The 14,489-nt window shown below is 52.9% G+C and overlaps 1 protein-coding gene across 1 annotated transcript in view; it reads left to right on the top strand.

Annotated features, from left to right (window-relative positions):
- PRKN (parkin RBR E3 ubiquitin protein ligase) overlaps positions 1-14,489 on the top strand; it is a 1,054,158-nt gene that overhangs the window by 738,559 nt on the left and 301,110 nt on the right. The window lies entirely within an intron of this gene.

Below are 14,489 nucleotides of genomic sequence, written 5' to 3'. Positions count from 1 at the left end.
ACAGAAAGAGCAGCATGTTCACGGCGAAGCTCACTGGGAAGGTGCGGCCACTTCCAGCCTTGCTTGGGGAGAAGGTCCGTAGCTTTCAGACAATTCTCAGTAAAGGGTTGTGGGACCTGATGCTGAGACAGTTGCATTTTTACGTAAAATAAGAACTCCAGAGTCTAAAATACATGAACCGGACATAAGGAATATTGCAAAAGTCTCTAACACAATATTTGTCATCTCGGCACAAAAGGTGACAAGGGCCAAAAGCAAAGGACAAGAAAATGGATCTGGGCCGGTGGCTACCACCTGCAGGGCTCTGTTCTAAGGATGGAGGGCATGCTGGAATCCGGGGCACCCAGCCCCCCAAGGGCTTACCTCCCAGCCCCACTGTCCCTTATACTCTCACTCACACTGTCCCCCATGAATAACTGCCTCCTCACCCTCCTGCTCCTGCCCCAGGCCCTGCACCATGGACAGTGAACTCACCCTCGAGCGTGTTGTCTCCTCCCCTGGGACTCTACTGGAACCAGACCATCCCCCAAGGACACCCCTTCCCTTATATGCTACGGCTTCTGTGACACACGGTTTAAGTGATACTTCCCCTTTGGGGTGTCTCACTTAAACTGCATAACATACAAGCCAGGCGCCTGGCCCCAGCGCTGTTGGCTCTCTTTATGCTCCTTATAATAATTTGCCATCACTGACTCATTTGTCAGTGTATGGGATGTCACCTCTTAGCATGTCATCTTGCTCACTCTCGGATGTCCAGGGCTTATCCCTGTGTCTGCGAGCACACGGGGAGGACACGGTGAATCACCAGTCGGATTAGTCAATGCAGATACATGCCACAATCTGGCCTGGAGCATGTATGCTGCTCTAACTCTTCACTTGTTTTAGGCTTGTATGATTCTGTTTACGTTCCACACACTTTTACAGCACCGACATATTTTAACACTTAAATATCTGCAGGAATTCGTAGGTAACCATAAATTGGGAATCTAGTGTAGATTTAGTGCTAGATGAGAAACCGAGCTATTATGCGAATTTCGAAAGTGGGAAGGCTTCAATACAGGGGAGGCATTGAGTGTGCGGGGCGCTCGGCCGGCTAACAGTTCGGACGGACCTGTGAGGAGAGCACCGTGTCTGTCTCCCCCTGGCGGAGACCCGGCGGGGACAGACGGGTCCTCCCCGAAGAGAGGTGTATTCATCTTATCCTTGTAGGTGTCGACCAAGAACAGTCTGCGCAAGAGAGCAGACCTCTCGAAAGGACATTTATTCTAAAACCGTATGTTTTCACATTGCCTGTAAATGGATTCTGTTGACATTTGTTTTCACACATTTCTCACCACTGTGCCTTTATTTGTGATCCTGATAACTCATCATCCACAAAATGAAAAAGAAGTATATGATGTTTAGACCCCAGATGAATGTTAAACCCAGTGTGCCGGACCAGAGCGAGGCAGCTCCAAATGAAGGCTCACCTGACTGTCTTCCTCACGGGGTCCTGACCCCCGATGGTGGCTTCTGACTCGGAAACAGAGTCACATCCCCTAGGAAGGGCAACGCGGACATACTTACGTGTTTGGTCTACTTAGATCTAGGTCTTCATCTTCCTGCAGTGTAACGGTCGCACCAGACTTATTGATTCCGCCGTTAAATCAATTCAAAGGACAGACTTTTCAGTACTGGCTTTTAAAATAGTAACTCGTGCGCGGATTCAGCAGGGAGACGAGGGCCCCGAGGCCTCATTTATAGCTGTTTGAAATCACCAGCCCCCTTCCGACGCCCGCGTTTCCACAGTGACTCCGAAGTGGAAGTCAATTAGAAGTTCCAGCTGGAAGCAGAAAAGAAATTTCCCCGGGGAATAAATGTGTTACTTGGTCGTGTTGCTCAGTCAATTAAATTACAGCCCATATTTTGCAGAGATATTAAGAACGCTCAACGTGTCTATGGAACAAGGAAAAAAGGGTGGGCTTCCAGGCTTCCTAAGTCAGGAGACAAATCCAACCTGTCCTAACGAAATACATATGTATTAAATGACTCGGTCATTCATGAAAATTGCACAAGTGTAGACTATATATCTATATTTGGTTTACACTTGTGCAATTTTCATGAATGACCGAGTAATTTAAAGGAGTCCCGTCCAATGCTGTTGCCCCACCAAGCTAACCCTGCGTTTAGCGAGAGCAGTTAGGTGTCATAACAAGGGTGACACGCCCAGGAGAACATTCGTGCGGCGTCTTACGTCAATGTGTGGGAACAGTGGGATTTTTTTAAAGATGAACTGCAAGTTGACCTTTTTTTGTTGCCTTTCAGAGCATTCTGATGTTCGCGTCTCGTGGATGAGAGGGGAGGGAGGGTGGGGGAGGGGCCCTCGGAGCAGGGGTCTGCGGTTCTGGCCACACCAGCTGTGGTGGTGAGGGGGGCTCTCCGGAGGAGGCCGGCTCTGAACGGGGTCAGCCCGAGGCCACTGGGACCCAGAGCCTCACCCTTCTCGCCATAAGCACCTCCCAGTCCAGCGCTACCTCCGCCAGCGCAATCTAGAACATTCCGGAGCACGACAAAGAAGGGGTTTTCTTGTTCCTTTGTGAGGGTTGGAGGTGCTGGCGAGGACAGCGGCAGAAGGCAGGACCCCTGCTAAAACGTCAGTCGCCGGAGTTGACGTAGTGAAACGCAACACATTGGAACGTACTAGGAATCACCTCGTCTGGTTAGAAACCCACCCTACCAACACTTACATTCCTCGAAAGAACTCAAGCGATGTGCAATTTAGCATCTGCGGCTGATGTGTGACTGTATATGTGTCTACGTGATGCATCACTACCCATGCACGTGTACACAGAGGTACACATGCGTGCACACTCAGCAGGTCGCTTGTTGTGGTGACAGGGACAGAGGTGGCCTGGCCCCCGGCTTCCCAGATTCTGCAGATGTCAGAGAAGCCAGCTGTGCCCTCCATGAGGGAAAGGGCGAGGTCCCTGTGCACAAGGAGACCCTGTCATGCTGGGTGCATAGTCAGGGTCCACAGGGCCAGCTCCGTGCTGGCCACATGATGCTGGCAGTCACCTATCAAACACAGCACGGGATCCCTCTCTTAGTCCTGCCAGACCCACCGCCTGCCTACGCTGGTGAGCACGTGCCCGGCTGTCTCAGGCTGGCTGGTTGGTTTGCTCCGTTCTCTCTGGTCACCTTTTCGTGCATGACAGCATTCAGGGGGGGCAGCAAAGGCCACGGACAGCCTCACTTGAAGCGTGCGGCTAAAAGGCACTTGAACCAGCAGCTACCCCTCCTCTGCTAGAGGCTTGGAAGGAGGTGTTCAGCGCTCAGTGCCTGGTGCAGGAGGGGCATCTGGAAGATGAGGGAGCCCGGGGGCACCTGGCAGCATCGCCCAGCAGCCCAGCTCACTTTGCTCACCAAAGGAGCCTGCAGAAGAGACCTGGCCTGGACCGGACGCAGGCAGTGCGTGTCATGGGGGCTGGGGTCCCTGGAACCTGCCTGTAGCGTGGGCAGCCCCAAACCCTGGGAAGGACGAGCCATCAGCCTGAGCACAAATCAAAGTACGAATCAAAACGAGGCCAATATTTTCTCGGGATCACTTTCATATCCAGTCCTCGGGAGTGGGACGGTAATAGTCTGAGTTTCACTTGTATGTACACGTGTGTAGTCCACAGCCAAAGACATGTAAGAGAGGGACTCAAGATCGGTAACAAGTAAAGAAAGACGCGTCTCCTTCACTCCGCGGATACGTGTGGGCATTGACCGGCGTTTCTGAATCACACTGTGCCGTCAGGGGCACCTGCGGCCTCTCCCCCTCCGGGCAAGCCTGTCCCGGACCCGGCTCCGTTGTGTCACCCGGGTGACTCGCGAGGGCAGCCCTGCCCCAGCTCCTCCCAATGCCATCCCCCCGGCGCCCCCCATGCGTCCCTGTGCGGCCCCGAATGTGCCTGGGGACACAAGGACAGTGAATCCCCGGGAGTCCACATGCTCCGTCTCAGCCAGGGGCTGCTCCTGCCGCGTGTCATTCAGGGGGCACAGTGCTCAGCAGGGCTCCAGCCAGGGAACCCCATTCAGACACGTTTTGTGAACTGTGTTCGCAGCAGCCATCGGAGACGCCCCCAGATCCCTTCCCGTCTGCTCCTCCGCTCAGTCAACAGCCACGAAACACCCTGGCGCTCAGAGCAGACCCTCAGTCCCCTGCCAGCGCCTCCTGCTACCGTCTCATCCCCGTGTTTGCAGTGACCTTGGGGACTTCTGCAGGTAATTAGAGCCCCGAGCTCTCGGCGGTGATCCAGCGAGGACCTCCTCGCCAGGAAGGATTACGCGCCGCTAATACCGTCCGACCCACGTGCTCTCCACGGCTAATTGTTTCAATTAATATTTGGCAGCTGTGCGGAATTTCATGCAACTTCCTGTACTCGACTGTTCAGGAGTCACCTCCGAAGTGGACACGTGGCCTCCGTGTCGCCTTTCCCCTCTCCCTCTCTGTCTGTCTGTCTGTCTCCCTCCATCTCTGTCTGTCTGTCTGTCTGTCTCCATCTCTGTCTGTCTGTCTCTCTGTCTCCCTCTCTGTCTGTCTGTCTCCATCTCTGTCTGTCTGTCTGTCTCCATCTCTGTCTGTCTGTCTCTCTGTCTCCATCTCTCTCTGTCTCTCTGTCTCCCTCTCTGTCTGTCTGTCTGTCTCCATCTCTGTCTGTCTGTCTCTCTGTCACCCTCTCTGTCTGTCTGTCTCTCTGTCTCCATCTCTGTCTGTCTCTCTGTCTCCATCTCTGTCTGTCTCTCTGTCTCCATCTCTGTCTCCATCTCTGTCTGTCTGTCTCTCTGTCTCCATCTCTGTCTCCATCTCTGTCTGTCTGTCTCTCTGTCTCCCTCTCTGTCTGTCTGTCTCTCTGTCTCCATCTCTGTCTGTCTCCCTGTCTCCCTCTCTGTCTGTCTGTCTCTCTGTCTCTCCATCTCTGCCTGTCTGTCTCTGTCTGTGTCTCTCTGTCTCCATCTCTGTCCATCTGTCTGTCTGTCTGTCTCTCTGTCTGTCTCTCTGTTTCTGTCTAGCTCTCTTTCTCTGCATTTCTTTTTTAGTAATTGACACGCTGATGAGAAAAAGAACCTCACATCACTTCAGTCACGTTTTCTTCACGCGGATTCAGGGTGATTCTCTAGGTTCTCTTTCGGGAAGCAGGTAGACATCTAAAGGGCTCATCCTCTTCACGATCTGTTACAGAAACCTCAAGAGAGAGGAACGTGGGAAATTGATGACAATTTCCTCTTGTCACGGGGTTTCTTAATCTATCCAAGCAGCAGGTACTTTTAGGAGGAGGGCCTTTTTTTTTTTTAATGTTTGAATCTTTGAAGTCCAGCACACAGTACATGCTCAATAAATACCCACGGGCCGAACAGACACATGTAGTCTGCCGGCGCTTCTCCTAGAGCACACCCTCAGCAACTGTTAATAAATGCTTTCAAATCCATCGGAAACATCTCTGTGATAATATGAAAATGAGCTGGACATAAAATTGGAGGCTTATAGTTCTATTTAAGGATAACATCACTGTTAATGAAGTCACTTGTATCAGCTTCACTATCTTACACACACACACACACACACACTCACAGAAATCCCTTTACCCGACCGTTGTGGCTTTTCTTCACTCCCTGGGTTAGTTTCTCTGTCCCTGTCTTCCTGCCTTTCCCCTGCCTTCTCTCCATGTGTGTGACTGTTAGGGGCCGGGACAGAATGTGGACGTAGACCCAGCCAGTTACCACCTGGTTGTAAAATAAGGACTCGCCTTCTTGCCCAGGGGTTGTTTCTGCCCCAGGCTGGGTACACAGACGTCTCAGCTGGTGAAGTAGCAGCCTGCTCCCCACCACAGCTCGGGAGGCAGTGTGGGCGGGGAGGAGCAGCCTGCTCCCCACACAGCACGGGAGGCAGTGTGGACGGGGAGGAGCAGCCTGCTCCCCACACAGCACGGGAGGCAGTGTGGACGGGGAGGAGCAGCCTGCTCCCCACCACAGCTCGGGAGGCAGTGTGGACAGAAGTAGCAGCCTGCTCCCCACCACAGCACGGGAGGCAGTGTGGACGGAGAGGTAGCAGCCTGCTCCCCACCACAGCACGGGAGGCAGTGTGGACAGAAGTAGCAGCCTGCTCCCCACCACAGCACGGGAGGCGGTGTGGACGGGGAGGTAGCAGCCTGCTCCCCACCACAGCACGGGAGGCAGTGTGGACAGAAGTAGCAGCCTGCTCCCCACCACAGCACGGGAGGCAGTGTGGACAGAAGTAGCAGCCTGCTCCCCACCACAGCACGGGAGAGCAGTGTGGACGGAGAGGGTAGCAGCCTGCTACTCCCACCACAGCACGGGAGGGCAGTGTGGTACAGAAAGTAGCAGCCTGCTCCCCACCACAGCACGGGAGGCAGTGTGGACGGCGGAGGTAGGCAGCCTGCTCCCCACCACGAGCACTGGAGGCAGTGTGGACAGAAGTAAGCAGGCTGCCGCACACAAAGCACGGGAGGCAGTGTGGACGGGGAGGTAGCAGCCTGACTACCCCACACAGCACGCGAGGCGGTGTGGACGGGGAGTAGCAGCCTGCTCCCACACACGCCGGGAGGCGGTCGGACGGGAGGTAGCAGCCTGCTCCCACAACTCACGGGAGGCGTGTGGACGGGGAGGTAGCAGCCTGCTCCCCACACAGCACGGGAGGCGGTGTGGACGGGAGTAGCAGCCTGCTCCCCACACAGCACGGGAGGCGGTGTGGACGGGGAGGTAGCAGCCTGCTCCCCACACAGCACGGGAGGCGGTGTGGACGGGGAGGTAGCAGCCTGCTCCCCACACAGCACGGGAGGCGGTGTGGACGGGGAGGTAGCAGCCTGCTCCCCACCACAGCACGGGAGGCTGTGTGGACGGGGAGGTAGCAGCCTGCTCCCCACCACAGCACGGGAGGGGGTGTGGACGGGGAGGTAGCAGCCTGCTCCCCACCACAGCACGGGAGGCAGTGTGGACGGGGAGGTAGCAGCCTGCTCCCCACCACAGCACGGGAGGCAGTGTGGACGGGGAGGTAGCAGCCTGCTCCCCACCACAGCTCGGGAGGGAGTGTGGACGGGGAAAAGCATCCTGCATGTTGCTCACAAAGTGGTTTGTTTTTGAGTCTCGGTTCCACTTTAGGAAATCACTTGGCCTCTGTGTCATTTCATCAGTAAAATGAGACTAACAGTATCCAGTTCGCAGAGAGAATTCGGCACACGGAGACGTGCCTGGGTCTTGGCAGGTTCCTAAGGAATGACGTTCCTCTCAGCATTTCGGCTCCAGAATGCCTTGTCCTTTGGCAGGCGGGGCGCTCCTGGGGAGACCCTCTCCCCCTCCTGGAAGAGGCCCCCGCAGAGAGGGTCCCCTGAGGCTCCTCTCGAGGGTGGAGCAGGGCCTCTGGGCCCGCCTTGCTCTCGGGCACAGACAGGACGCTCGTGAAATGTCTCCCCTCGTCGTCACCACGTTACGGTCCTGACTGAGCACAGACCAGGCTGCAGCAGTCACCTGTCTCCTCGACGGGGAAGGGGACCACGGTCTCCCGTCAGGCTTGTGCAGAGACGCCAGACGTTCTCTCGTCCCGAACGGTCCTGCCATCCACCTCTCGTCACCCCGAGGGGCCTGGGGACTCCGGTGTGCTGCAGGTCCGTGGGGTTAAGCGTGGGCCTTCTTTGCTGTGAGCTGGGCTCCTGCAGGCAGGATGTGCTCCAGCAGGACCCGAGCCCCCAAGAAGCCCCTGTCGTCTCTCCATCTTCATTTTCCTGGTGCAGCTCAGTCTCTTCCCGTGTCTGTGGCCCATTTCCCCGCGGGTCTCAGAGGTACCGTGGTTTCTGTCGCTTTCCTGGCCTGATCTATGGAGAGGAAGGGCGGATGGCTGTGGTGCGGAGGAGTTACGTCCACCAGGACTGTATCTGAAACCCAGGCCCGGAAGAGATCTGGCCAATCTATCACAGCATCCATGCCAAATCCAGTCTGTGAAAAAATATCCATTTCATCCAGTAAGCTGAAACTTACTGAAAACTGGTTGGATCACGGAGGTGACGAGGGCTTGTTGGCATGTTACGGGGTCGTGCTGTGTTCTCGAGCCCTGCACTGCGGTCTGCGGGCCGGGAGACGGCCCGCCTCAGACCAGGACACTTTAAATCCCGCCTCGTCCCGGACGCTCGGGAGCCGCACCCACGGGCAGGCCTGTTGTCGGGCGGAGGACCTGCCGACGCTCCGTCCACCCCGCAGCTGTGCTCCCAGCCGGGCCTTGTCCTGGGCACACACGGGGTTACCAGTGGCGGCTGAGGAGCGACATGCCCAGGCGCCAGGGTAGCTCCAGAGGCTCCGTGAGACCACCTTCTCCATCCCTTAGGGTCTGTTTCCTCCTCCGAGGGGTAAGGGGAGGGACCGTGGGTGACTCCGGACCCGTGAGCTTGCGTTGCCTTGGACCGGGAGAGCTTTGCTAAGGAACAACGCCCCTCCCTCCTGCCTTGGAGGCGTTTCAAGGGCACACAGGAAGACTGCTAGAGTGTTGTTTTGACACACCATGTTCATCGTGCTGGAGAAGCTGACATGCAGGAGTATTGGGGGGCAGTTCTTATGAATGTGGGATGGTGTCAGTACCCTTCCCAAGGCAGAGAGGCGGTCAGCTAAGTCCTTCGTGGTGGTTGTCCCAGGCCAGGCCTCATGCTGGGTGCTGACACTGTCACCAGCTGGGCTCCAGGTGGGCGGTCACGCTGCCTCTGCCGTCAGAGGTGGAGGGCACCAGATGGCCTCCCCGGGGAGGCAGAGCCCCCCCGTGGGTGCTGCGGGCACACACGCTGCCTCTGAGCTGATTTCCCCACCAGGGCTTGGACCTGCGGGTTCCAGTCCTGTCCATCCGGGAAAGACACCTGCTCCGTTCACTTCCCTGGGCTCTGAGATTGTGCCTTCCACATGCTGTGTTGCCTTTGGAGACGATTTTCATTCCCAAGCCCTAGGATGGGCGTCGGTCAGGTCCTCGGAGAGCCAGACATCACGGCCACTGAATGAACGCATTGAACTTCCCTACATGAGTCAGGCTGCGGGAGAAATTGTCTGAATGTTTGACACACGCGGCTGAGCCTCTTGGAGTAGACCTCAGGGGGGTGCCAAACATTTGGAGTCAAGCATGGGCCCCGGGGGAGAGGCTAACTCAAACGTGAATGTACATGCGCCCTGGCCGCTTTGGCTCAGCGGTTAGAGCGTCGGCCTGCGGTCCAGAGAGTCCCAGGTTCAGTTCCTGCTAAGGGCACGTACCTCGGTTGCAGTTTGTCCCCACCCTGGCTGGGGTCGTGTGGGTGGTGGCCGGTCGATGTATCTCTCTCATATCAATGTTTCTCTCTCTCTTCCTCCCTCTCTTCCTCCCACTCTATCTGAAGATAAATGCAAAAATGTCCTCGGGTGAGGATAAAAATAAAAATAAAAAAATGAATGTACATGGCTTTGGACACACTAGCCACTGGATTGGGGTAAATTCTGGACCTTTTGGATCCTGATCAGTTACGTGTAAACTCGTTCGGTTATTCCTAAACTGGGCTTATCAGGACATTAAAGCCCTTGAACTGTCAGTTCAGTGAGACAGTGAGACCACGTGGTGCGTAAGAAAACCCCCGTCCCTGACACCGGACACAGTCCACCTCATGCATGTCTTGACCACACAGGCCTCTCATCTCCTATCATCTGTGTTTTCATAGATATTCATTCCCCTTCACAGTTTCACCAAAAATCACTGCTCCGACTGAGAAACCTTTCCTTAATGTCAGAGGGCTTGGGGTGACCCCCTGAGTGTAGTCGTCTGTGAAGCTTGGGCCCTCTGACTGTTCGCACCTGGTCTCACGGCAACACTGCCGGCCTGAGTGTCAGCCATCCACTACCGCGGTGAAACCCACCGGTCATGCGGCCGCCACACCCAGTTTCTAGCATGTGCGGGTGGACCTGGCAAAGCGCCCATTCAGAAATACTCCCTGGGAACCTGGGGTGAGGCGGCCACCTGCAGGAGCAAGCTGGCCAGTGCTGCTCTGTCTGGACCAAGTGATCAGAGCTCCCCAGGGCAAACCGGGGCAGTCCTGCAGCCCAAGGCAAACTCAGGTAGGGCAGGCAGCTCTGACCCCAGGAGGTGGGCAGGCTGCACCCCTCGGGGCGTTGTTCACATGAAGAAGGGCCACCGGCAACAGCAGCGCCCTCAAACTCCAAGCAGCTGAGCGTGTGTGAACAGCTCTGGGGTCCAGGAAGGCTGTCCCGGGTGTCCATGTGCTATTTTTAATATTTCAAAAGAGCTTAAAGGAAAGTGTACCTTTTACTTTGAGGAGAGAGCACCACTTAACTGAAATGTCAAACTGCTTTGGGCAGAATTTATACCAACTCAGTTTGAAAATTCTAGTTAACTCAGGCTGACCCAAAGTTCTCATTAATAATTACACGTATCCTTGAGTAGAGAAGGAGAGGAAAAGAGGGGAGACGTGAGGAGGAGGACGAGAGGTGGAGAGAATTGCTCACCTACTGTCTGTTTGGCAGACAAGCTGCTCTCGGACAGCAGTCTGGGAAAGTGGAGAGCAGGGGTTTGGGGAGCGGATCCAAACAACCGGCGGAGACTGTCGTCCAGGCTACAGGAATTATGCACGTAGTGACTGCCGTATTGAATTCTCATGATCCGAATAAAAATTGTGAAGTTTGCAAATGGAAGGAACTTAAAACAATAATTGCACGCCCTGTATTGACAACTGAAGAAATTCAGACCCAGTGAGGTCAAATGAGTGAAACCACGTGGAAGACATTGGCTCCTGACTCCCAGGGGGTGCTGTTACCCCAACCCAGACCTTCTTATCTGACAACTGTATGCCCATCTCCCATAGTTTTCCTTCTATTTCTTTTCTTTTCTTAATGCTTAGTCAACTTATTAGATTCTCTAGTCTAGATACTTGGCAAGACTGACCTTAGGCAGACTTGCAGCCAATATAATGTTTATGTGGGTCAGCACCCAGATTTTACTTCTGGATAAAATGGGGTGGTGGTAGATACAGCCAGTCTGCCTGCTGGGACACCCACATGCAAGTCTGCATAGACGTGGCACTCGCGTGGTGATGCAAATCGGAAACGGCATCTCGGGGGTCCGTCGGGGCAGCCTCCGTGCCGGGCAGCCTCTGTGCCTCGCAGCCTGGTTCGTGAGTTCTCCGCCTGCCCTGTTGGCACTGGGTCCAGAGCCCACATGTTCCCGGAATCTCGGTGTGTGTGACAGCTGGTGGAACTAGGAGCCTCTGGTCCTTTCTGCTTTTATGTCTCAGGGACACACTTTACCCTTTGCCACGTGAAACACAATAATGCCATTTTTTTCTATCTCCTTCGATATTAGGTCCATTTCAATGAATTTTCAGGTTTACAAGAGCTAAGCTTCTCACACTAAGATACAGGTCATGAAATGTGAATTAGGAATATGGAGAGCAGAAATACAGGTTGTCACCATGAACTGGCCATGCCTGGTCTTTCTGAGCATCCAGTGTCACAATCCCCCATTTGCTCGAATACACCTTAAGGTGATAAAGTACCTCCTCCCCCATTAAATTCCTGAGAGACACTCACTTAATAATGTTATTCCATCTTTATGAGTGAAGCTTTTGTGTTATTTCCCAGAGAAATAAAGATTTCTATGTATGTATGTATGTATGTATGTATGTATTTGGTATGTGCCCCTAGCGGGAACCGAACCTGAGACTCTTTGGTTCACAGACCGACGCTCCATCCGTTGAACCAAACTGACCAGGGCTCTTTTCTGTTTTTTAAATAAAATCTGTAAAGAGGAACTAGCTGCATTTCAAGAAAAATCTGCTTTGTAATCTCACTTCGAAATCACTCTGCACAGAAGTCACACCTCACATCTGTTGTTTTGACGGCGAAGTCCCACCAAAGGGCGAGATTGAGGCCAGGCGTGTGACGTGCATTTTTTCAAAGCAATTATTTATTTTAGAGATGTGGTCTTTCCAAATTATAAAAATAACTTAGTGGGTTATACTCAATACGTGACATGTCAGAAACAAGATGGGGTGTTCTTATATGTTGTATCAGATGCAAATTAGAGTGTGCTGAAACTTGGATTCGTTTCTTCTGGAATGACCCACATAGCTAGCCAGAAAGCATGTCTGAATACTCATCTCTTTTTTGGTACTGTCTCTCCAGCAGCTTCTGCGATTTTCTGCCATGTTTATGGACTACTTTCATGTTACAGTGGTGAGGAGCTTGGGTTCTGGACTGTCTTGGTTTAAAGCCCAGGACCTCACCCCTTCTTAGCTGTATGATCTTCCTGGGCCTCACTTTCTACATCTTTAAAATGGAGATACTGGCGCTAACCTCAAAGAGACAGTACCAGGGTCTCAGGAGCTGATGTATTTGAGGCATCTACACTATTGGCTGACACAATCTAGGAGCTCAAAAATAGGGTCTAGTCGTCTTAGCACTCCTTTTGTAGTTATTTCTACTCATATTTTATCTCCCATATTAAATTGAAATTTTTAAAAAGTCTTAGATATTTTTAAATATCTTTTTTAAAATTTTTCTTTATTGTTGAAAGTATTTATTCCCCCCTTGACCCCCTCCACCCCACTCCTGCCCCTCTTCCATCCCCAGCCTCTGCTCCGCATTCATTCATTTATTGTCCCTTCTCTGCATCTCGGCCTTCCCGAGGGCGCCCCCTGCCCGAATGGCTCCATCGTCATTCCCTGGAAGCTCCATTGTTCCGGTCAGGGAACCCCCGGTTCAATCATCCTGTGGCTCTGCTGGCCTTCACGGCCAGTCCCTATTTCTTCACCAGGTGCACCTACCTGGCCCTCATGGTCAGCCTCTCCCCTTCCTGACAAGCTTGACCTTGAGCCTTTCACTCCACACCGTGTGGGCGTCCCCCTCCCTGGCTCTTTCTCCTGCCTCAGGGTCCTCTCCCCCCCCTCCCTCCATGAGCAGAACACTGAGCTCTGCCAGTCAGGTTGTCAGCTCTGACTCGCTCGCCAGAGACCCAGCCCCCGATGGAGCGTCACCGAACAAGGCCAAGGATGCATGCGGTCGGAAAACTCAGACAGAAAAAGATGTGGGGCAACAGGGTCAGCTCCCAGATTCTTCCTCCCCATGTCAGACATGCCCCCCTGCCCAGAACAGACAAGGTGTCCGAGCTTTTTCTGCAGCGGTGTCTGGGAAACATGAAATCCCTTTCGTGTGTACCCACGGGAAGTTCTTCAGCTTCCATGGTCTTCTCCAGGAAGCTGTGTCTTGTGGATCCTGGGTCCCAGTTAGGACAGGTCATCCTTACCCAGGGGTATCCTGCTGAGGCCATCTCAGAAGGAAGGCATTTGTTTTATCCCCATGATTCTAGCGAACAATGGGTTGTCTTACATTACATAGCAGGTGGTCAGGAAATATTTATCAAGCCAAACAAATTTGTAAAGGAAAAGTAAATTCAAAACAAAATCGGGGTGCACGATAGATTGTTACGATCGCACTTTCCCACATATGTGTCGAAGCGGAAAGAACCAGGGAGCAGCCAGGACCAGAAGCGGCAGTCCATCTCGGGTGCTCAGTCCATGGGGGCGGGCACCTTCTTTTGCTTACCCGCATTTTATAAAATTATGTTGCATTGGACAAAGAAAATGTTTTTCTAAGACAAGTCTGTTTGCAAACTTGATTTTCATTAAAAAAACTGCTCTAAAAGGAAAATAGTATCAGTGATGTCAACGTTCAGACTACTAATATTACTTCTGTTCGGTGCATCCTCACGGTGACGTAGGCAGCCGGAAAGAGACGTAGGACATTTAGTAAAGTTGTGAAATGTGTTCACGTCAATAGACGGTTTAGATAATGGAAATACTTTAGTCACTCAAGTCCCACTCAATATGTTATCAGTTGCTTGGAAGGTGTGTTCAGTTCTCTGTGATTTGTGAGCCATCAAGTGAAAGAATCAATTGCAATAAAACTTTAGCAACAAAACCTCACGCAGGCCAAGAACTTCTACCTAAATTGACCTACATTCTTAGGGAAATGAGTCATTTGTTAGTCTTGCTGCCTAACAAATTACCACAAACTTAGTGGCTTAAATCAATACTTTTCCTGGAAGCTAGCGTTGATCTTTATTTAAATTACCCATCTATTATGTGAACTTTTTAATGTTATTATTGTGGTGAATAACATAACCGTGTCTACCCTCTTAACAAATGTTTTCGTGTGCAATGAGATATTGTTAGCTACAAGCACCGTGTTGTAGCAGGTCTCTGAAACTTTTCCATGTTGCCTGAATGAAACTGTATCTGTCGCACAGTAGCTCCCCATTCCCCCTCCCAGCCCTGGATACACCCTTCTGCTTTCTGCCACTTTCCGTATCTCTGTAAGTGGAACCAGGTAGTGTTTGTCATCCTGTGGCTGGCTGATTTCACTTGGCATAATGTCCTCCAGATTCACCCATATTATAGCAGGTGGCAGCATTTCCTTTTTATGGTTGAATAGTATTCCAT

The sequence above is a fragment of the Molossus molossus genome, unplaced genomic scaffold, assembly GCF_014108415.1.
Source record: "Molossus molossus isolate mMolMol1 unplaced genomic scaffold, mMolMol1.p scaffold_m16_p_8, whole genome shotgun sequence".
NCBI lineage: Eukaryota > Metazoa > Chordata > Mammalia > Chiroptera > Molossidae > Molossus > Molossus molossus.
This window is presented reverse-complemented; position numbering and strand designations above follow the sequence as displayed.